A 22928-nucleotide genomic window follows, 5' to 3' on the forward strand; every position below is an offset into this window, starting at 1 on the left:
CACTCCTTCCTCCTGTTCATGTACAAAGCGGTAACTGGAACTACTAGTATAGGCAGAGGAACCTGGATCTTACCAGTTGGACTGTTATTAAACACCAGATCATCATGTAAATCAGATAAGGCACATGCAGCGGGTGGTGGTAACAGAGATAAATTCCTTTCGGCCAGCTCAATTTCTTTACTTATAACGTTCACCGCTTACTGAAAATAGCTATCCATAGTTGTTCCAGGTGCAGGGGCCAGGATATTTGCTTAATGCTTTTCCACATGGGAGCCACTAACGTTTCCCTCTGATAAATGTAGACCAATTACCTTGGAACCTAGATGTCAGGCCTTTGTCGCCCTCTGACTGGCACAGGCGCCCCCCCCCCTCCCCCCTTGGCCCGGGCTTTTCTCGGTCACGTCCCACACTGAGGGAGTCCAGTGACGCTCTTGTAGCGCGTCTGCGTGGCGTGGTCCCCTCCTTAGCACAGGAGAATGCTCGGGGACGAAGTCCCACCCCAGCAAGGAACTCCAATATGCAGACAAAGTGAATTCCGGCAGGAAACACCTGAATTAGTGTCCCATGCTGTGGGAGTCCAGCGACGCTCTTGTAGCGCGTCTACGTGGCGTGAGCCCCTCCTTAGCACAGGTGAATGCTGAGGCACGAAGTCCAACCCCAGTAAGGGCCTCCAAGAGGCAGGTGAAGTGAATTGCGGGCAGGAATCTGCCTGTATTAGCGTCCTGCGCTGTGGGAGTACAGTGGTGCTCTTGTAGCATGTCTGCGTGGCGTGGTCCCCACCTTAGCACAGGAGAATGCTCGGGGACGAAGTCCCACCCCAGCATGGAGCTCCAAGATGCAGACAAAGTGAATTCTGGCAGGAAACACCTGAATTAGTGTCCTGTGCTGTGGGAGTCCAGCGACGCTCTTGTAGCGCGTCTACATGGCGTGGGCCCTTCCTTAGTACAGGTGAATTCTGGGGGACGAAGCCCCATCCCCGCAAGGGACTGCAAGATGCAGTCGAAGTTAATTGTGGGCATTAAACTGCCTGAATTGGAGTCGCGCACTGCGGGAGTCCAGCGGTGCTCTTGTACCACGTCTGTGTGGCGTGGTCTCCTCCTTAGAACAAGGGAAAGCTGGAAGATGAAGTTCAACCCCTAGCAAGGGCCTCCAAGATGCAGGCGATTGCGTGCAGGAAATCACCTGAAATAGAGTCCTGCAGGAGTCCAGCGGCGCTCTTGCAGTGCGTCTGCATGGTGTGTGCCCCTCCTTAGCACAGAGGAATGCTGGGGGATGATGTCCCACCCCAGTAAGGGCCTTCAAGATACAGGCAAAGTGAAATGCGGGCAGGAAACCTCCTGAATTAGCATGCCCTGCCTCACTTATGTCTATTTCACCTCTGCCTCTCTATTTTCACCACTGTTGCTCTGTTCCTGCCACTTCCTCTCTAACCCCCTTTCTACCTCATATTTTCTATAGCTTCCCCCTCTATCTGAACCTCACTGCTTTATTTCCACCTTACCTCCCTGTATCACTCCTCTAGCTACTTCAACTCTCTTCCAAACTCATATCTCTCTCTATACCTCACCCTTCTAGCTCTCTCTCCATTATCCACAGCTCTCTCGCTCCTCTACACCTTATTACTACCCCCTTACTTCTCTCGCCCCCAATGATCTTTCTAGCTCACCTTCCTCGTTTTCCTCTCTTTCTCAGTACCTCACCTCTCAATTTACTTCACTGTTTGTTCCCTAACTCAACTCTTCTCCACCTCCATGTCTTTATACATGTTTCCTCTACTTCACCACTCTTACTACCTTAGTCCTTTCTCACTACATCTTTCTCAACCTCTTCCCCATCACATCATCATATTTGCTCTCTCCTCCCTTTCTGCACCTACTTCTCTATTTCTGATCACCCGCTATTTCTCTTTACACATCTCTCTGCCTCTCTGTTTACTGACAATGTCCTCTACTTCATGCTTACTTTAGCACTATTTCTCTCTTCACCTCTGTATCAACTTCATCTCTCCCAAAAGTGCTGTTCTATCTTAGTCGGAATTAACTGGACGTGACCTTGTCGAAATTCAAAAAAGGTTGGTTCAGGGTTGAACAAGACAATAGATCGGAATCCTCTTTTGGCATCAGCGGTGTTGTTGCCGACACAGCACAAAACAGTGTGGTTTGCGGTGCCAGGCGTGGAGTCCGCTTCAAAACTGGAGCTCAAATCACATGGGGTTCAGGAGGCACAGACAGCCCAAAGGGTTGACCCGCCGGTAGTAATGTTACTTGAGGCCTCCATGGATCCTTGTGTCCCAAAGGTGTTACCAGAGCAAGCAGGTTGGATGGGAAATAGTTTCAACATAGCTTCCTTGAATACCTCAACCTGATGCAGTGTCAGCAATGGACCCAGATATTCAGGATGTATTGGGATTCGGTGCAGAATGGGCTCCTCAGCTGGAGACTGGACCACCTCACAACTTCTCAGAAGGAGAGGCAAGATTGGGACGAGGTCCACTTGGGCATCTTATTTTGGATTTGGACTTATGCAAAGACTGAGACCACAAAACCGTTCACAAGAGCTTCCCCAAGAATGGAACAGGTACGGGCTCTCAACTTCGAGCAGGAATGAGATATATGCGACTTCCTCTGGTGCTCAGTGTCCTAAAGCTTGGCTTTGCAGTCTCAAATTGCCTTCAGACTTGTTGTCGCGCAAATAAAACACCGGACACCTGCCTCGTGGGGATCTGACATTTGCTTGTGCAAGACACTACAAAGCTTCAACCCTGTACTTTTAGAAGGTGAAATGTTTTCTTGCACACTGAAAAGAAATTTGTCAAACAAAAACTGATCAATAGACGGTAAAAAGTTCGAAGCTAGTTTTGGATCTGTGTACAAAGGCAAGGAAAGAAAGGAACTGATGTCCGCGTCCTTGGGAGGTACTTAAATTCCGCTCCAGCCATCCCTTCTGGGGTAGAGCGTGGTCGACGCAGGGCTGCACGAAGTTAGAACTATATATCAGAAATGAAAATTTGGATCTGTCTGGGTACTTTTCCCTCCAGGAATCTGAGATATCTAAAACTGTGAAATATTTATCTGTTATTTTTGCAATATGAACTTTAATTTACCTCCAGTTACACTTAGGAGGAGATTTCCCAGGCTCGAATCTTCTATTACATTTCGCCTCTTTGAAGTGCAAATGCTAAAAATAACTCGGGGAGAGGCATTGATTAATTCTCAGTTTGGACATATATATTTGCTATGGATAGGTGGGTAGAATTAATAGAACATTTTACCCATTCTCAACGAACTTTACAAGCTAACTCGTAACTGTTTATATCTACTTTTAACGTTTCTAAAAATTACATAGTGATCCTCCTGTGCGTGGCAGTTGCGTTAAATTCATATTGAAATCCCTTTTTGAACTTTTTAAAATCTTTCAATGGGAATATGAGTATCTTGCAGTATTACTTAAAAAATACTCATTCCCATTAAATACTACTGAGGGATCATTTTTTAAAATAACATGCTTCAGTCATCTAGTGTCTATGGGAAGTATTGAGAACTCTAAGTACTTTAAGTGAAAATATCTACAAATCAATCATTGGCCCATCTGTAGTGACTGTGAACACATTGTAATCTACATATACTACTAAACGCATCCCTAAGTGCTGTTTGCATATTGAACCTCTTGCCTATATTCCCTGTTTTCCCTCTCTGCAAATCGCCCTAAGTGGCCTCTTCCCAGCCTAGCCATTCTTAAATCCCACTTGGAGTGCCTCCTTTCTGTGCTGCTGTTCCTAGTTCCTAAAGGTCCAACCCTTTAGGGTGCCATGACCGCGATTTCCCAAGTCATCTGTGGTCCTATGGAATAGCAACTAGTGCCTCTCCACGCTTTCTGTGACCACCTACCCCATGTGGGGACAGAGATTAGTCAGTTTCTTACTATAGCTGAGTGTTCCTGGTCCTCCTAATTACTCATGATGGCAGAGTTATTTTTGAACGTATATTTCCTGTAAAAGATTATTTTCGTCTTGCAAATTTCTTGCTACATAAAACTTTCCTTCCTGCGACATTTTATGTTTAAAAAGAGGAAATCTTCACCACCTCGAGCTTTTTATCGCAAATTTAGATTTGCTCTTTCTTTTAGGACTTATCACAAGTTACCCTGCAAAAGAGAATGGCATTCAGGCTAGATAACTGAAAAGTCGAGATAAGGGAAGTTCAGATGCTGCTGGAGTCAACCGTTCAGGTTATCCTTTGTAATCCTTTGGCTATCCAGGACTTACACACCACACATCTAATAGAGAGGAAACCACTGAGATCCTTAAACAGGATCTTTTCCCTGATGAACAAGATTAGGGTGACCTCTCACCAGAAAAAAAAATGATGGGTGGCAGAATAGTCAGACTCGGGGGGGGGGGGGGGGGGAGGAGAATGATGTGAAGGCACCGGGTGGTTTCCTAGCCTTGAACAAAACAGAATCCAAGACGCCTATCATCCGGTGCAAATGCAGCAATTTAGGATGCTAAATCACCTAGAACTTTGGTAAAAAGGCGACAGCAGTCATTTTATGAGGTAGGAAAAATAAGAAACGTGGTGGGGAAAGAGAAGATAAAGAAAGGAACGCTTTTTTCTTCCCATCTGCGCTTAAAATCACAGTAGCTAACCCCGTAGCCAGATTGCCTAGGGAAAGGTTGGGCTTAGCATAGTTCGCCTGAAAGGAGGGTCTCACCGCACTCGCAGGATTCACCTAGAAAGCACTAAAATGTGTTGATTTAATTGGTTTGGGAATTATGTTGTTTAGTAGGTTTAGCTGGGAAATGGGATTGGGTGGTGGATTACACAAACCTATTGTCGGAACGACCCACGCGGAAAACAAATCAGAAAAATATTCATACCTTTCCCTATGAAGGTTTCAGTAGAGTAAACCACAGACTCATTTTGGTTAACCATGGTGAAAATGCTCTCCTATTATTTTAAATGGCTCAGTTCGCCAATTAAGCTTGGTGGGAAGTAAAACCATGCCAACCCAATATCTTCTGTCTGCAGGAAATCCATTTAACAAATATGATCAGAATAGAATGAAACAGACATCATCCTTTAGTATACTATGCATTCACCAATTGAAAGCATACTTTAGAAATGCTGGAAACCATTTTTGATGAGAAAGGAAAATTCCTGATTTTAAGAGCCAAGCTAGACCACCAGAACTTACCCATAGCCTTCCTCTTAACTCTTGTAGGCAAAGGGATAGGGGGACTTGATTTTCACTGGAAATTTCATTATAATATGGGAGGGGGAAATGGATAGTGAAGGGGACACAGGGTACTTTTCAGAGAAACTAAAGGCTACGTTGGGGGAGCAGGGTTTAATGGACTACTGGAGGGAAATACAAATGGATTATTAACACTGCACCTATTCTTCCATGTACACTGCACCTGTTTCTGCCTAGACATTATCTCAGTGGTCAAATAGCGATCCCAGACCACCCTCCCTTTATAGCCAAATTACACTTGCCAACTATTTCTTAGGAAATGACACACTTACTGTACTCCCCGATAGCTAAATAAGGGATGAGGCACACAATTATATATTTAAAAAAAGATCAAGGCTCCAGAGCCGGACGACATACCTGGCAACTTTTATAAAGTGTTCGCCCCACAACTCGTATCGCAACTCGTACCACAACTGGAGTGTTATTCAACTACGCAGCAGAACAGGGTGAGGTAACACCCTCAGTGGGGGAGGCAACCATATCAGTGGTACCTAAACCTGGGCGAGACCCTCCGCAGTGTGGCTCATGTGTCAATTGCATTACTCAATTCAGATGTAAACATCTACTCCAAATCCTAGCTTCTAGATTACGTAAAATACTTCCAGATTTAGTTCACACTATCAGGCTGTCTTAGTGGCTTAGAGAAAGAGACATACAACAACATCGACAGCACGGGTCAAACTGATCCAGAAGGTATCTCATTAGACACAGAAAAGATATTTGATCTGGTGGCTAGTGTTTTTTTAAAACAAATCCGTGAACTTTGACCAATCAATTCTAGCTATGGCAATCTTACTGAAAGGAATTCTCTCACAGGCCTGTACTTTACGTTAAGGCAGGCTGCAGGGTTGGCCTTTATCTGTGTTATTATTTGCTTACAGTATATACAGTATAAAACCATTTGCAGAACCTGTCAGATGGACAGGGGACCTTACCTCCTCAAGAAGCTAAAACTGTAGCTAGAGATCTTCCATTCAAATGGACTACCAAATGGACTATTGGGAAGTTTTATTTGGAGAAAGTCAATGCTCAGCGTCTCACTGTGACTGCTATGACAAACTAAACCTAAGGGAGGATTTGCGGTTTCAATTTTTTTATGTATTATATAGCATTGCATCTGTGGGTTGTGGCTGAAGTGTGCAAACCAGAATCAGACAAGATGTGGACAGTTGTGAACCATGATGTACTTGGGAGGTCCCTATGGAACTTGATCTTGCTCCATAAGCAGGAAAGACCCTTCTAGGCTTACTTAACAACACCATTATGCAGAAATTGAGTCAAGCGGCTCTCCCCTCCCCACACACCCGAATACACTGAAATGTTATCTTTGCCCCAGCAGGGCAGCTCGGTACATTTAAACAATGGGGAAGGGGGGGGGGGGAAGGGGGGGGGAAGGGGGGGTTTGCAAAATTATATCCAACATGAATCAAAGCTCCAGGATATAAACTTTTCTGCAATGCAAACACGTTTTTTGGTGTAGAGGTTTCAATTAAAAATAAAGTGTCTAGCTTAAAGTTATTAGTAAGGTTAGCAGAACACGATTTTGTTTGGTCAGAGAGTGGGTGTCTGGCAGCATAGTTTTTAAAGTTATTGCAGAAGTAGTAAGGATTAGGATTTTTAACTGTAAAAAGTGCACTGATTTTGCCCTGGTTAACCAAACTTGATTGTAACATTTAGTACCTCGTAGTATTAATTCCTCAAAGGTGTATGTTAGAAATGGGGGTCTCTAATTATCAGAGGTAGGTACCTTTGTCCAAATATGGTCACTTACTTCTTTTCAGGGTAAGCGGGATACACACTTTAGATAACCCCTGCTCACCCCCTGGGCAGTTTGGCATGAGCAGACAGACTTATCCCAAAGGCAATGTGTAAAATGTTTGTACTCAAAACACACAGCAATACAATGGTAACACAACAAATGGATACCACACCAGTTTAGGAAAAATAAAGTATCCTTATCTAAACTTCAACAAGACCAAAACTACAAAAATCCAACATACATGTAAAAAGAATATGACTTTAAAAAGGTTTCAAACAACTTGGTCTATAGAAAACTATGAATGCGTGATTTCTCACAAAGTACCTGAAGATGCATTAAGATTCACAAGGCCAAACCGCCGCAGAGAAAGGAAGCGTTGGAAAACACAGCGATACGTCAGTTCCTGAGTCCTTGGGGAGGCGAGGCGACAGTTATGCTGCACACTGGAGAAGTGATGCATCGAATCCGGACTGTAGGGGGAAGTGAGGCGTCAAAATCCAAGACGATTGTGGTCTGTGGGTGATGCGTGGAAAAAATTGGTGCAAAGGTACGATGCGTGACACACCGGAGGTGATGCATTGCTTTACGAGGCTTTGCGCCATCCGGCGTCAGAGCTGGGGGCTGCGCGGCTTCGCGTCATCCGGCGGGACTCGGCAAGGCTTCGCATCGTCCGGTGTCAGTTCCAAAAGACTTTGCACGGCTTTGCGATGCTTTGCGCCAGTTCTTGCAAGGATTAGCAGCAAAACCCACCTCTGAGGCCCTGTAACTGGAAGGAGGCACCTCAGGCAAGAGTGGGACTCACAGTTGGCAGAGTCGAGTAGCACCAGTAGATTTGCAGGAAGTCTTTTGTGTCCATGAGACTTCTTAACAGGAGGCAAGCTCTACTCAAGCCTTGGAGATCTTCTTCAAGCAGGTGACACAGCACACAGCAAAGTCCTTCTCCTTTCCTTGGCAGAAACAGCTACTGCAGGCCAACACCAGACACACAGCAAAGGGGCAGTACTTCTCCTCAGTTTCTCCAGCTCTTCTCCTTGGCAAAAGTTCCTCTTGATTCCGGAAGTAGTCTCAAGTTCTGGGGTTTCAGGTGTAATACTTATACCCCAAAATGTCTTTGTTCTCTTTGCGCAAGGGTCTCTGAGCCCAGTCCAAACCAGTTCTGTCCTTACTGGTGCAGTATGACCACAGGGAGTGGAGACAGCATTGTGCAAGGGAGACAGGCCCTAATCTCCTCCCACTACTCTATATGCAGTCAAGCCCCATTCAGTTCCTCTGAGTCATCCAGGAAGGGCCAGGCAAACCTCAACCCCCCCCCCCCCCCCCCCACCCCCCGTGGCTGTCTACAGTGTATGCACATCCTCAGCCCCTGTCACTCCAAAACCAGATGGTCAATACACAGAGGCAGAGGCACACAGAATGGTTAAACAAAAAAATGCCTACTTCCTAAAAGAGGCATTTTCAACCACACAATTTAAAAACCATCGCTACTAGAACGTTATTAAATTTTGATTTAAGAGAGCCTAAACTTTATTTCTCGATCTTGTTCCAATGTGAAGTTATGTTTATAAGATGTTATAAATAAACTCCCATTCTATCCTATGGGACTAGATAGCCTTTCAATAGTGCAAAAAACGAAATTGACAGTATTTCACTATCAGGACATGTCACACACACCAGTACATGCCCTACCTTTCACATACACTGTACCATGCCCAAGGGGGTACCTTGGATCTTCCATAGGGGTGCCTTACATGTAGAAAAAGAGAAGGTTAGGGCCTGTCAAGTGGGATCACACTTGCCAAGTCAACATGGAAATTAACAACTGCGCACAGACACTGCAGTGGCTGGCCCGAGTTACCTTTTCAGAGCTACTCATGTGGGTGGCGCAATAAGGGCTGCAGGCCCACACGTCGCATTTTATTTACAGGGCCTGGCACACTCAGTACACTTTATTAGTGGCTTACCAGTAAATCAAATATGCCAATCATGGTTAACCAATAATGTTCACAATTTACACAGAGAGCATATGCACTTTAGCACTGATTAGCAGTGGTAAAGTGCCCAGAGTCCTAAAACCAACAGCATCAGGTCAAGAAAAAATAGGAGGAAGAAGCAAACTGTTTGGAGATAACCCTGCAGAAAGGGCCAAGTCCAACAGTATACGTTGTGTGCTTGCATACTTTCAACTCTGTTTTATGATTGGCATAGTGGCTGACGCAGCAAGGATCCACCGTGTGGGCATGCAAGTGGCATCCTAATGAAAGTTACAGCCAGCAAAGATGCAGGGGATGTTGCCTTGGAAACTCTTCACACTTTCGTCTCCTCTGCAGAAATAAAGTGAAGGAATCGAGGGAGGGAAAAGAAAGACAACATGTAGCCCGCCTGCCCTTGTCATGAGAGAAAGCTTTTTCTATGCGTCTATTATGAAAGAAAACTAGGATAAAGTAAAAAGACCAATCAAAGTAAAAACAGCTAAAATAAAACCGATTGACGCCCTTGAACTAACATATTTAAAATAAAAAATGAAGCAGTGGGGCGAGTTCCCCAATAAAAAGGAAAATACATTTAAAAGTAGAGCTGAGTGATTGGTGGTTGAAGCAGCTTACAAGAATATTCAGTGCGGCCACTGGAGTGGTGTTCTAATGTAGATAACAGCCATGTAGAGAGGGAAGGTGGGTGGACATTGCCTAGGAAACCAGGTATATGCTCCTCTGAAGAATAGAAGAAAAATAAACTAATGGGAGGAATTAAAGACAAACTGAAGCCCAGCTGCTCCTCCCTTGAAAGAAACTTACCTTTCTGTATGCAAATGGTTGATTTACATTTAATGCAAGTCAAACAAAGTAAAACTAGCTAAAATAGCAACGCACTCAAAGCACTTGAATTGAAATTATGAATTAAATAAAGAACAAGGCAACTCGGCCAGGTCCCCAAATATATAGGAATCAAAATGGTTGGAAAGGAAAGTAAAAAGTAGCACAAGATCATTTGGTGAAGCAGCAGCTTCCCAGCATATCCCTTGCAACCCCAACAACGTTTTCTAGCTTTAGATATTAACATCCATCAAAATTCGTCAACCTGTTATGGGACTGTGTGTGCAATTTAGGACATATCGTATTTATCAAAATCTCTGTTTTGTATGTCCTCCAGAAAAGTGTTTCAAATAGGCTTTGTGCCACATTTTATGTCAGCAGCTTGCCAAAGTTCTCACATCTTTCTTGCCTTCACTTAGCTGCCTAGACAATTAAGTGGTTTGTTTTTTAATTTTAAACAAACTTTATTAGGTTTATAGATCAAAGTAATCCCCTTGCATACATCATTTATCAAAATTCTCCCCCCCTTAGAAGTCTCAGTCATCCACTTATCAATTGTGGCATCGACTCAATGTTCATCTCCAATGAATGTTTGATATGCAACAGTCTTGTGGTTAGTAGTGCCATTTCCAGTTCGCAGCATGTTCCATATATAGCTCTGTTGCTTGTCCCAATAATTCTAATCCTTAACCTACCTATTCCCTCCCCCTCACCCTCCAGGCATGTCACCTCCAGTGTCTCTTTATGCTCAGCACTAACTGATGAATGTGCACTGTCAGTTGGTTCCAGCACTCAGTTAATGCAGGTTATACAGACTTTCCCTCCAGTTTCACTCTACTAACACCTGTCGAATGTGACCGGGCAGTCGCCCTCGCGCAGTACAAAGAGCCTAGACTGTGCTCGGGGCTCCCGGTTCTGCATCGCTGTCCCCCCCCCCCCCACCACCCCCCCCACCATCCTCCGTGTCCTTTAATAATCCCACCAAGTGTTCCCATGGTCTGGCTGCCTCAAGTGCTCTCTCACTCCCCACTCTCTTCGCTAGCTGTAGTTGCGCTAATCCATCACATTCTGCCCATTTGGCAAACTCTCTCTTCCATCTAATTAGACTCGGGGGTCCTCTCGCCTTCCAATGCAATGTGATTTCTCTCTTGGCTACCACCAACCCCATGTCTATAAACTTGCTGGTAATCTTGGTTCTAGCTGTATGTGGAAACCAATGCAGTATGCAAGTTCCTAGTGCCTGTTCCAGCTCTCTATCAGTCACCTCCTCCAATGTTGTAATTTCCTCATCCCAATAGTCAGTAAGAAATGGGCATCTCCAAATCATGTGAGGGAAATCTGCCCCCTCCCCTCTACACCTTGGGCATTTGTCTAAGTCCGTGTTGAAGTATGTTTTTATTTTCGCCGATGTGAGGTAGGCCCAGTGCAAAATATAAAATTGAATCAACTGGAAGCGAGCATTCCTTGTGTTCTTCCACGCTCGTGCTACTATCTCAGCCTATGCCCTTTCCGGAATCTCTTTCCCCACATCTACTTCCCATTTCTGCCTGAGCGTATCTAAGGGGGGGGCAACTTCTCAGTGTCATACGCTGATAGAGGCATGTAACCGCCCTAAACTTCCCTGCTGCAGTCACTACGTATTGGCATCCTATCGAAACCCTAGGTTCCGCCTGTCCCTCCTTCCAGTGGGCTCGGATAGCCGCAGTGAGCGCCGCATGAAGCAAAAAGTCCCCGCCTCTCAAGTCAAACCTCTCCTGTAGAGTATCAAAAGGCAGCATAATCCCATTGTCATATAAATGCCCTATAACAGACAATCCCATCTCATTCCAGCCATTCAACTCCCACCAAGATCCCCGTGAGGCAATGCCTCACACATAGAGAGTGGTATCTCTGGGGCATACGGCACCTTCAAGCCCGCCCTCCTAAGACTCCGCTTCCAGCATTGCCTTGCCGTCCTTAGCTCCTCTGTTAAAGTCCCTGACTGTACAGGGAGGTCCAATACTATTTGAGAGATCGGTCGTAATGCCGGGGCACCCCCTCTTTCCCCCTCCGTATCTCGTAGACTCATTGCCACTTTCTGTGTCAACCATTGCAATTGCGGAGCTAGGTAATAGGTTTCGAAGTCTAGCACCGCCCAGCCTCCCTCCGTTCGTGGGCGCATCATCACCTTCAGGGCAACCCTTCGCCTCCCAGCACCCCATAAACATCCCGTGGACTGGGATGCAAGCTGTTTAAATATCCGCCCTGGTATCCATATCGGTAGAGTTCCGAAATAATACAGAAGGCGGGGAAGGCCACCATTTTGAGTAAAGACACCCGCCCAGCAACCGACAATGGCAACGTTTCCCAAAAGGCAATGCTGCTCGCCAAGCCACGAATCGCTCTTACGATGTTACCCTCCAACATATCCGCTCTGGAGTGATATATCTGGACGCCTAGATAGGGGAGGCATTTACATTCCCACCTCACTCCTGCTACTTCTTGTAGACCACTCCTACTTCCGTCCGTGGGGAACAAGCAGGATTTAGCCCAGTTAACCCGAAGGCCAGTCATCTCCCCCAGTTCATGCAGTACCGCCTTTGCTCCCAATAATTCCCCCTCTGTATCATCGAGGAACATTAGTAAGTCATCCGCATATAGGGCTACATGATGGATTTGATCCTGCACTTGCAGCCCTCGAAAATATCTCCCCGTTATGGCCTTTGCCACTAGCGGTTCCATCGCCAACGCGAAAAACAGGGGGGAGAGCAGGCATCCCTGTCTCGTGCCCCGGGTGACCTCACAAGCATCTGATACCACCCCTCCCGTCCTGACCCAGGCCGTAGAAGACATATAAAGTAAAGCTGTCCATGCTATGAAATTCTCCCCCAGCCCAAACCGGGACATGACATGGAAGAGGTAAGGCCATTCAAGACTGTCGAACGCCTTCTCTATATCGACTGCAAATACCGCAGCATTGGTCCTGGGATAAGTGTCCGCTTCAAGTATTTGCAATAAGCGCCGTATATTGAAGGCCGTAATCCTAGTAGGAATAAAGCCAGATTGGTAGCGATGAATTAGGGTCGACATATAGGGCAATAGCCGGGTGGCCAGGATACGGCTTAATATCTTATCATCCGTATTAAGCATGGACAGCGGTCGATTATGCCGTTCTGTCCCATGCCGACTTACCCGGTTTCAGTAGCGGAATAATAACCGCCTCTCTTGTGACCTAAGTGCTTTCGCCTTATTGTACAAATTCACTAATCGCGGCGCTAACTGCTCGGTGTAAGTGACATAAAGCTCAATCGGGAGTCCGTCTGTTCCTGGCGTTTTGTTCCGCGCCATATTTTTAATAGCAGCTCGTACTTCCTGTAACTCAATGTCCCCTCCCAGTGTCTCAGCTGTATCATCCTCCAGTTGTGGGAGTTAACGCTCACGTGTGAACCCCTCTAAGTTGTCCCCCATCCTAATAGTCTTGCTTCTGTATAGTTCCCTGTAGTAGTCATAAAACAATTAGTTTATACCCTCTTGAGTAAAGCAAGCTTTACCCCGGGCATTGCGAATCTCTAATATCGGCGAGCCACTGCGCAATGGGTTAGCCAGCCAGGCCAGCAGGGCGCCTGACTTGTCTCCCTCAACATGTGATTGCGTGATATACGCCTTGTGATCAAAGCATCGTAGACGCTCCACCTTCCCTGACACAACTTGCCGTGCCTCCTCCAAGACTCGCTGTTTATCCGGTCTATTAGGGCGATCTTTCTCAACCTCCCGTAAGTGTGCGTCAGCCTCCCTCACTTCTTCCAGGAGTGCTCTGCGAACTCCCACCATCTCAGCTATGCACCCTCCCGCGCAGTACCACCTTAAAGGCGTCCCATTCTACAGCCGGTGTGGAGGCAGTTCCCTCATTATTTTCAAAATATGGGGTGATGGCCGTGCTCACCGCGTCTCTAAACACCGGGTCCTCTAGTACCTCTGGGCGGAGTCGCCAGGTAGGAATCAGAGCCCGGAACCGTGACCAACGCAGCCGAAGCAATACCGGATTATGATCAGATAGCGTCCTGGCCAGATATTCGCTATCGTGCACTCCGGCATGTACATCCGGAGTACACAGCAACGCCTCCAGGCGAACATATAGTTCATGCAGCGCCGAATAATAGGAATAGTCCCGGTCAACCGGGTGGTGGGCCCTCCAGGTGTCCACTAAGCCCCACCTGGCTTGCCACTGTCGCCGGGCTTCCGCAATCCTATGCGTGGGAGCATTAGGGAGCGGGGGGTGGGAATGATCCAATGTCTTATCAGTTATGCAATTAAAATAGCTGCCCAATAGGACAGACCCAGTAAGGTATGGTGTTAGTTTTGTGGACAGCTGCTCCAAAATATCTGGTTGCTCTGTATTGGGAGCGTAGATGCTACCCAGGGTAATATCACGCCCATCCAGTTTCCCATGGACCACCATAAATCTGCCATCTGGATCAATAAACTGTGTTCCACACTGGAAAGGCACTCCCGCTTGGACCCAAATTAACACTCCCCGTGAAAAGGCTGAATAGGTTGTATAATATAATTGCCCCCGCCATTGTCTCTGTAACGCTGCCCCCTCCTGCGCCTGGAAATGTGTCTCCTGTAGGAAGGTGATATGAACACCCCTCCGCACCAAATACGCATGGAGTTTCTGCCTGCGCCACATAGAGTGCATACCCCGCACAATTTTCAGGATAGACACCTCAAGTCACTGGTAGAACCCATCCTATCAGTCTCTGAAAAACGCACCTACACCCTAGAGTAGTGACATGTCTGGCCCAAATACCCCCTAAATCTACTAAACAATCCCAACTCCCCCACCACAGGAAAGCTACCATAAAACTAGTACCCATCCAAACCAAATAAACGACACACTCAAAAAAAAAACCTCTGACGAATTCAGAGGCATTGGGGACTGCAACTGGCTCAAGAGCTCCTATAGTTAAGCTTCAGCCCCAAATCTTCAAAGCCAGTCCGGGGCCATCACCAAATTCTCATCAGCCGCACCAGTTTGTACTTGCCCAATCCACTCCTGTCTTGCAGTCATCTACGTCAAGCAATGGTATCCGCCGTCAGTGGTGTCACCTCAGGCATCTGCTCTTCACCAGTTAGGGATGAGTCTGATTCGGGCTCGGCCGAGCCGTCAGTGGTAGTGCCCTTCGCCTCCTCAGATGTATGAGCGTGAACCTGCGGCAACTCCACCACCGCCTGCAGTACTTCTGCCCGTTCGCAGGCCGTCTGAGTGGTCGTGGGTTTCTTCTGAGTTCTGTTGCGTGTGCACCGACGGGGTTGCATAGCTTTATTGGGTACTCGTTCCCGCACCTCTCCCAGCGCCTCCCCTCTTGGAGCTTCCTTCCTGTAGTTCTCCAGCCAGTCCCACGCTTCTTGTGGAGAGTCCACGTAATGAGTGTTCCCATCTAGGATAATACGCAATCCGGCTGGAAACATCAGGGAATAAAGTCTTTCCGGGGCCACTACATCTCTGTACCACTTCTCCAGGAAGGACACCATATCTCTCCCTTCCGACCCCTCCGGCAGACCCACGACCCTTACGTTGTTCCTCCGATTGCGACCCTAAGCATCTTCGGCTCTGCGCTCCAACGTCCCCACCCTGTCCGTTAAGGCCTGTACCTGCTGCTCTACATTTTTATGTGCTGGCGCTATTTCCGTAATGTCGAGTTCTGCTTTCTTGACCCTCTCGGAGAGTTTCTTGCGCTCGTCTCGCAATAAACCAAGCCCCACCGCATCCGTGCTAATGTCTTGATGAAGAGTCGCCTTTGTGTCGGCTATGGCAGCTAGGATCTGTTGTAGTTGCCTCTGCACGGGGTCGTCCAAGGCCCTTCGCGCTGGATCCTGCACTTCTTCTTGGTCCTGGGAAGCCCCCCCTGGCGACCCCTGGGCTTTCCCATGGCTGAGACCTCCCGCTCCTGGTACTACTCCTCTTGTGACTCACCAAGCACCCCACACGATAGCACTCCTCAATGATGGGAAATCCTCCTTGCGTCGTCGGGGGAGGGGGCGGCTCAGGGATCGGCCGCACTCGTCAACTCGTCTACCCGCTAAGTCACGGCCCCAACCCAGAGGTCATCCCTCCGATGCAGCGGCACCCGCAGCGCGGTCCGCGCTCCCTCAGGGAGCGCCGATCGCCGTCGCTCACGGTCACGTCCGCTCCGGCGCCACGTTGGGTCTTCTCGGCGTCACAGGTCGGCTTCTTCGTCTCAGCCGGATCTCGGCCAGGTCGTCTCCCCACCACTGTCTGGTCTCGCCGCCGGTGCCCGGCTCTTCAAGGGGCTCAACGGCCCCGGATACTCGTTTTTGGCAGGAGAAACGCGAGCCTGATGCGGAGCACTCTGCTCACGCGTCCACCATCGCTGCTTGCCAAGCCACTCCCCCTTGCCTAGACAATTAACTGTTGTAATCACATGCCTCAAGTTCAAAGAAAACCTTTTCTTACTATATATTTCACTCTTTCTAAGCATCACCTCTACCCCTTGTGGGCCCCTAATTCTTGTTAACCTCCAAGCATCATATTGAAATTTCTCCATTCTCCTCATTAATGTACCTTAATCCGACTATGTGAGCAACATATATTAATCTTTGATGACTGTAGAATTAAAAGTTACTGAGATGGATTGATGCATATTTTTTATTGAATCTGTTAGACTTCGTCGAAAAATAGCTCTCCTGTTTTTTGTGAGAAATGTTCAGCATTATGTAAAATGCACAGATCTATTCCCCCATACTATTACCATGGTGTTAAGCTTAGTTAGACTTGACAGCCTTCGGATAGTCTTCCCCCAAACGTTTTACTTGCTTACCTCCATTTTGTGCTGTATTCTTTTTGGTGGCCTTGGGACTCTGAGCACTTTACCACTGGTAACCACTGCTGAAGTGCATGTGCTTCTCCCATAACCATGGTTTCACTGACTTATCTACGATTGGTATAATTAATGTATCTGTAGGCCCCTAGTACAGTGCAGTATGTGTGTCCAGGGACTGTAAATTAAATGCTATTAGTAGGCCTGCAACACTGTTTGTGCCACCCACACAAGTATCCCTTCAAACATGTCTCAGGCCTGCCAGTGCAGAGCCTGTGTGTGCAGTCTCACTTCCACTTCGACATGGCATTTAAAAGTTTTTGCAAAGCCTTAAAATCCCCTTTTTATTACTCACAAGTCACCCCTAAGGTAGGCCCTAGGTAGCCCATAGGGTAGGGTGCTGTGTTAGTAGAAGATAGGATATGTACTTTAAAGTTTTGCAGGTCCTTGAAGCTCCTAAATCCGTCTTTCACTACTGTGAAGCCTACTTAACATTGGGAATTCTTTATTGCACTTTTAAGCTGTACTTCGTGATTAGAAAGTAGTAGTTGTGTCATGTTTTATATCTTTGGAATGGCAATGATAGATCCTCTTTACTAGTCAAGTTGGATTTAACATTTCCATTTTAGAAATGCCACTTTTAGAAAGTGTACATTTCTCTGCTCTTACAGCTGTGTGCCTGCAGCCTGACTCCAATACATGCCATTGGTGGGTGACAGCTGCACTTTGTGCATTCCCTCTAGACAACCACAAACACAGGAAAGTTAGGTGTGTCTGAGTATTCATCTGCATTCTGATGGCTCTTCCTGGGCAGGAAGGGAGAAAGGAGCTGACATGTATACCTAAATAGGCAGTGTTCTGTCCCCACACAAAGGGCTGATTGCCCCCTATAGCTAGTATTGAGCCAGGGCTGGGAAGAAAGGGATTCTGTGTACTTCAAAGACCCTTCTTTGTAGTCACCCACTCTTCAAAGGCACAACTGGGTATAAGTATTGGGTGTCTGACCCCACCAAATCAGACACTTCTGGACCTGCAAAGAAACTCTGTCAGGAAGTACTGCTGTGCTGCTACAAGAACTGCCACCCTGATGGACTGCTGCTCTAGAAAAACTGCTTTTTTTGCTGTGCTGCCTTGCTACCCACGACCCTCTGCCTCTGCTGAGGAAAAACTGGACTCTTGTTTGATCCCAGACTGATCTCCAAGGGCATGCTAGCTTGCCTTCTGTGTTGAGACTCAGGGATACCAGTCTCATCTCCTGCTCCTATACCTGGTCCATTGGAAGTTGACCCAGGTGCTTGCTTCAGTGGAACCTACGTATCCTCTGCTGCGTGAAGCAGAACCGAAACAGTGTAGCTGTTGCAGGAACAAAACCGGCCCATCGCCATCGGGACCAGCTCATCGCCTCCAAAATCTACGCATCAGAACCGCCGCATAGCCGCCTCTGCATTGAGAGACGATCGACGCATCCCCTTGACTTTGCGGAGAAAAACGGCGCATCGGCTTTGGAACCAGTGCATCACAGCTCCGGCGCTTTGTTTTTTGGAACCAGCGCATCACCATAGTTGAACGAAGAAAAACGGCACATCACCTCACCTCGACTGCGGGATTGACACTGCCGAATCGCTCGACTGCACCATTCATCTTGTTGTTGCGACCAGAATCAAGGCACTTTGTTCAGCAGGCCTTGCTAGGCTCCTGGATCTGGCCCGCTCTCCATCATGATAAGCCGGAACTCTTGACTTTGCCTTAGTACAGCACAACCAGGTAACCCCCTTGAGCACTTTTTGCTTCCAAGCGCTTTTATTCTTTAAAATTTCAAATCTTGCCCACATCTACTTATTGGATTTATGTTGTTTTGGTCTTGATTTATAAAATCATAATCTATTTCTTTAAAATGTTGTGGAGTCTTTTGTGGTGTTTTCACTGTGTTACTGTTTGAAGTCACAGTGTTGCACAAATACTTTACACATTGCCTCCTAAGTTAAACCTGCCTGCTCTTGGCCATGCTACCAAAGGTGAGCACAGGTTAAATATGGAGTATATCTGATTTACCCTGATAAGGATTATGGTACCTGCATGGACAGGGTGCAAATCGCTGCCAACGAGAAACCCAGTTTCTAACAAGCATATTAAACTCCAGAGGCTTACTATTAGAGTAGTCTATATTGTATGGTATGTTATGTTCTCAGCAGTGCTATGGCTCATTCATACCATGAGTGGGTCTTGTAATGCTGTGGGATCTGAAGCGTGTATTTCAGCATGCTTGGGGTTTAATGCTGGATAGGACTAGGACCAGAGCCTACTTTTGCATCGGATGTGACTTGATGTAAAGGCACGTCGGTCATTGTTGCCACTGTGTGTCAAGCTCACTAGACTGGAACAGTCTCTTGGTTTGTTGAAGGGCCAAAGAATGGACAATATATTGTAACTAGTTTAGTTCAGTGTGTTTTAGTTTTTGTGGTGTGTGAACTTTGTGTCTATATGAGCGAGCAGAGAGGAATTTACCATGTTTTCACTTCTTTATAAAAGTGTCAATTTTCCATTGACATTGTGATCTATACAATTTTGTTGCTTTTCCACTCGTTTTATAGGTTGGCATGATTTGTCTTTTGTGGTCACTTTGTTGGTTTTGACAGATGCTGCTAGATTTAATGCTAAGGCTGTGGCATTAGTTATTGATGCATAATGATGATGAATTCCAGTTCTTGGTGTTATGTGGCGTTATGTTAAGTTTCAAGGTGTTGGAGAGTACTCTGCTGACAGCTGTATTACCATTGTTGTTGCGTTGGTTGTGTGAGTTACAATGTTGGTGCTTCTAGAGATTCTGTTTTGTGTTTAGTGCTTTTTGCGAGTAATGCACTCCAGATGCGTGGCTTCTAGTTGACATAATTACCCGAGAGTAAACAGACTAGTGTTGCAGATGTTTCAGTGCACCATAGCTACAGTGTTGCTTTCAAACTTAATGCACTCATCTTGTCTTCAAATGCCACTTCTCTGTGCAGTTATGAAATTAAATTGAAGTTTGCTAACATTTAGAAAGCTGTGCGTTGGTGTAAGTACTCCAAATCAAGCTGACACCCCTCCCACACAATACCCACGCAGTGTAATACCGCCTGAAACTATCTAACTCACTGATTTAGTGCATCTGGGGATGTGTTGCATGCCAAGCTTGAGTGGGCACAGTCTCTGGAGCCAAGGTTCTTAAAGAATCACTATATAAATGTAAAATAAGAGGACAAATAAGGCATCCATGCTTCTCCCACAGCTCCACGCGAGATCATTCTCGTGACCACACCATCTTGAGATATGAGTACGATCACACAACAGGGCTGGACTGGCTGGAGAGGGCACCGGGCATTTCCCCTGTAGGCCAGAGGGGTGGGGGCAGGTCTTGTGGCGTTGGGGGCGCTTTTTTTTTTTACAGGGGGACGGTTTTGCAGCAGTGATCAGTCCCCTGTAAGAAAAGCGGGTGCAGTGTTTCTTGCATCCACCACCCTCCCCACTCCCAGGGCCGGTTGGGCAGCAACCTGTCAGGGCTGGTTGCTGTTTCCAGTCCGGCCCTGTCACACAAGCATTTGGACGGAGTTTTAGCTAAAGTTTTTTTTCTCTCTTCTGTTTCAACGTTCTCAGTTAGTTAGCTCTTTTTGTCCATCTTCCTTATTGTCCCCGGCAATTTGTTTTAAAAGACAGTATGTTTTAGGAACTAAATACTAAACAATTTAAGATACAATGCTGGGAGAAATTGAATCTTTCTTTCCACTTGTCGATACTGAAGGATGACGTTTTAATCTTTCAGGTAGTGGTGTAGTTAGTTGCTGTGCCTTATCCTGCAGTACATATTGGTGTAAGCATGTTGCACTGATTGTATTTTGTGCAAATAGATGTTTAACAAAAAATGAGAAACTTTGCTATGGGTATTTTGAAGTGTAAATAATCATTCAGGAAAATGAACCACTGGACACGTTGATTATTCTCTATTTACATGTCCAAGCAAAAACTGCCTGTGAATGTAAAACTTAAACACACACATAAAACTAACTGCAATTTCACCCCGTTACTGATACTGCAGTCTTAATATGGCTTCAGCACGTCACGAGGAGAGGAATATATTGATGTAACGATATACAATTCAAGGTATTCGATCTCTTCAAGTTTTATGGAAACTTGTATTACAAATGTCTGCCGATTGGATAGTGCAACATTAAAATATCATGGTGGACGGAGGTTCCAGTAAGGCGTGCAACCTCCAGTAACCTGTAGCATTTAGTTAGATATTACATTTGCTACTGATGCTGCATGCATTTCATGAAGCTTTCCTGTCGTCTAGCTGAAGTCACCGCAAGACGCAGGCACTTTGACAGCTGCACGTCTCATTGCTATTGACACATCTGATCTGTCAGTAAAATATCTGTATATCCTGTCAGCATTTTTGTCCGTTTCTTTCCCCAGTTAACTCTCTGTTCTGATTCTCTTATTCTGCGTTGATTTTATTCCAGTTCTCTTGCTTTTTCTTTCTCCTCCATCTACGTTCTTTAGCTCCGATTTCCCTATCCTGATCTATCTGAGGAGGCAACTTTCTTCTTTTTGTGATCTCTGACCTCCTTTCACCTCTTTATGATTCCTGCTTTTCTTCCATTCTCACTCCCCTTTGTTTCCTTCCATTCACTTTCTTTGTCACACTACCCTCACCCTCTTCCTACTAGTCCCAATTTTTGTAACATTATCTACACTTCTCTCTTCTGCACATCCATTTAACTTGTAATTCCTTTTTTGCTCATTTCTTGTATCCTACTTTTCATTCCCCTCCATTCTCTTTTATGTTTCCTTTTCTGTTTTTCTCATCTGTGGTAGACTTCCATCGTCTCTACCATTTTCTTTTCTTTCTGCCATATCTTCGGTGCTGGCAGCAGCTCTCAATCCTGATCTCTCCCCTGATCTGCCACCAGCTTGGGCACAACCTGGTGCCAGTCAAAGTAATGGCCAGGGTGAAGAAAGAGATTGGTGTCCTGCATGGTCCTGCACAGTCACCTGCCCCTCTAGTCCATGAATCTATGTGGAAAAGACTGTCTTTGGAAGCAACTAGGCAGTATCAACACAACCTCGCCCATGGACTCTTAATAAAGTTAGGATATCCTTCTAACCTTAGTTAATTCTTACAGAAATGAAAATGTTCTTACTGAATATTCATTCTGCCAGACAAGTGCTTTTTAATAGAAGGTGCTAGTTAGATCAGCATTTCATAAGGAGTCCGCCCCTAAAACGCTATCCTATTGAGGGATCATGCCACCAGTGACTCAAGTCAGAGATAAAGAGCCCCAAGTAAGGCATCACAAGCGTACAAAAGCTTTTCACTGTATAACAGGTAGTACTGTTGACCTTTGCAATGTTTGCTATTTTATATTTTACAATTTGTTACAACAGGTTTTTTGCTTTTTTTAATTGCGAGCTTTCTCAACATGCCATTTATTTTAGTCAGTGAAGCAAGATAGGTTCTACCTAGCCTTTAGATTCTATTAAGCTTTTTAATCAAGGAAAGATCGTATTTTGAGAGCGAAGTCACTTAAGCCTTTAAATGACCAGCTTCATCATTACGTCTATACATGAAAGGTGTCAGGCTTTTTCTTTGTATTTGTAAGTTGGGTTTGCATACCGTCCCGGCTTCCCTATTGTGTTGGCCTAAACAGTGAACGTCACAAAAGACTTCTGCACAAGTCCGTCCCTCCCATTTATTCAAACTTTTATGTACCAAGACCTGCAGGAAATCAGTGTGCGAAAGAATGATCAAATGAGATGCCTCATTTCTGCTGCATGATAAACCATTCACTTTTTTTAAATATAGACAAATTCAATCATTATTTTTCATTCATTAATATTCTTGCAAGTAGAGGCATTGTAGTGCTCAAATAGCAATTCGACCAATCTGAGTGATGTGTCAACGGTAGGTTTGCATTCCAAACTGTCAGCTTCAAGGTCCTTTAACCTTGAATATTTAGTAGGCTAGCATCACACATTATCGTGTGTGTCGACGAGGACCTAGTGCCAGGCATGATGGCTCCTCTTCTACCGGTTCAGACAGTTTCTGATTGGTGTTTATGAGGTGTGCATAAGAACCTGAGCCTGCTTAGAAGCGGTTTTTAAATGTTTTGTCCTCTGATATTGCTTTCCACCTTCTAGGGATCAACAGGACTTGTAATGCCCCCCTCTCTCTCGCCTGGCTGCCAGCCTGCACTGGTGCCTCTCCCCCCTGCATTCTTGCTGATCTGGTTGGCCCCATTTCCCCCTTCC

At 46.0% G+C, this 22928-nt stretch overlaps 1 protein-coding gene across 1 annotated transcript in view; it reads left to right on the forward strand.

The window, feature by feature from the left end:
* Positions 1 to 22928, forward strand: part of EML5 (EMAP like 5) — a 1456757-nt gene that overhangs the window by 498155 nt on the left and 935674 nt on the right. The window lies entirely within an intron of this gene.

Source organism: Triturus cristatus, chromosome 9, assembly GCF_964204655.1.
Source record: "Triturus cristatus chromosome 9, aTriCri1.1, whole genome shotgun sequence".
In the NCBI taxonomy this organism is placed as follows: Eukaryota; Metazoa; Chordata; class Amphibia; order Caudata; family Salamandridae; genus Triturus; species Triturus cristatus.